Genomic DNA, 1431 nt, shown 5'->3' on the forward strand with positions numbered 1-1431 from the left:
AAAACAAAAATATAGTTAAGAAACCTCAAGAGGTGCATAATAATAGGTGCTGCCATTCAAATAAAAGCCCCAACAAACATAAACAAACATAAACATAAACACAAACAATAAGCTCAGTTTGCTCTTTGTTCATTGATTTAATCAGATTATAGTTTCTACAATAGAAATGTGTTTTTAGCATGAATCGAATTAATATTAAATGTTCATTAAAGGTTGTTAATCTGTCAGCTGATGAGTTGTAAGAAGTGTTTCTGTGTCGATGGTTTGGTTTGTCTCTTTTTAATCTACAAATATCTGGTTTTCATCACATTTCACTGTAAAATAAAGAAGTGAGTGTTGAAAACAGGAAGTGTTCAGACTGAAGTTTCATAGAAGAGATCTGGTACAGGCTACAGTTTAAAATACTTTTTGTTTCATTTTTTTCATCTGTGTTTGTCAKAAACTGATGGTTGTTTATTAGTTCAGTGACTCAGACCTGCAGTTGATTGTTCTAAAACTTCAGATGTAAATAAATAAAACTAATCAGAAACTTCTCTGTGCCTGGATTCATTCACACCTCAGTGTTTGTCTGCGAGCTGCTGCAACATGAACAGAGCAGATCTCTGCATGCACTACGTGCACGGAGCAAAGCATGGAGCATGTGCATGGAGCATGTGCACGGAGCAAAGCATGTGCATGCAGTACGTGCACGGAGCAAAGCATGGAGCATGTGCATGGAGCATGTGCACGGAGCAAAGCATGTGCATGCAGTACGTGCACGGAGCATGTGCATGGAGCAAAGCATGGAGCATGTGCACGGAGCATGTGCACGGAGTGCATGCAGTACGTGCACGGAGCAAAGCATGTGCATGCAGTACGTGCACGAAGCGTGTGTAGCACAGAGTCCCTCCCTGCAGGTAGAGTACAGGTGTCTCTTTAAAGATCAACTCAAAATCTTTCCAACAAGTTGAAAAGTAAAAGGAAATGACTCATCAGTCAGGAGTCATGAGTCGTGAGTCGTGAGTCGTGAGTCATGAGTCACTCAGCCACCAGTTTTATCATATAAACTGAAAGTTTGACAACAGTCTGTGAACACTTCTCAGAAATTCATTTTAAAAACACTCTGCCACTCTGTTTCTCAGAATCTGACCCCTCTGAACCTTTATCCAGAACAACAACAAACATGTTGCTCACAAACTGGACTTATTATTATTATTATTATTAGTCCCAGCAGAACCCCTGAACATCAGTAACTCAGAGGGGCGGGCCATCCTTCATCTTTATTTTTATCTCCATCATCATCATCATCAGAACCTGAAGAGAAATTAAAACAGAAAACAGTCAGAAGTTTAAATCTGTGTTGATTTTACTGAACTGATTAATCATTGGACTGATTAAAGTCATTTTCACTTTAGATTAAATAAATAAACAAATAACAAGAGTCTCACATCT

This window comes from Austrofundulus limnaeus, unplaced genomic scaffold (assembly GCF_001266775.1).
Source record: "Austrofundulus limnaeus strain Quisiro unplaced genomic scaffold, Austrofundulus_limnaeus-1.0 Scaffold2046, whole genome shotgun sequence".
Classification (NCBI taxonomy): Eukaryota; Metazoa; Chordata; class Actinopteri; order Cyprinodontiformes; family Rivulidae; genus Austrofundulus; species Austrofundulus limnaeus.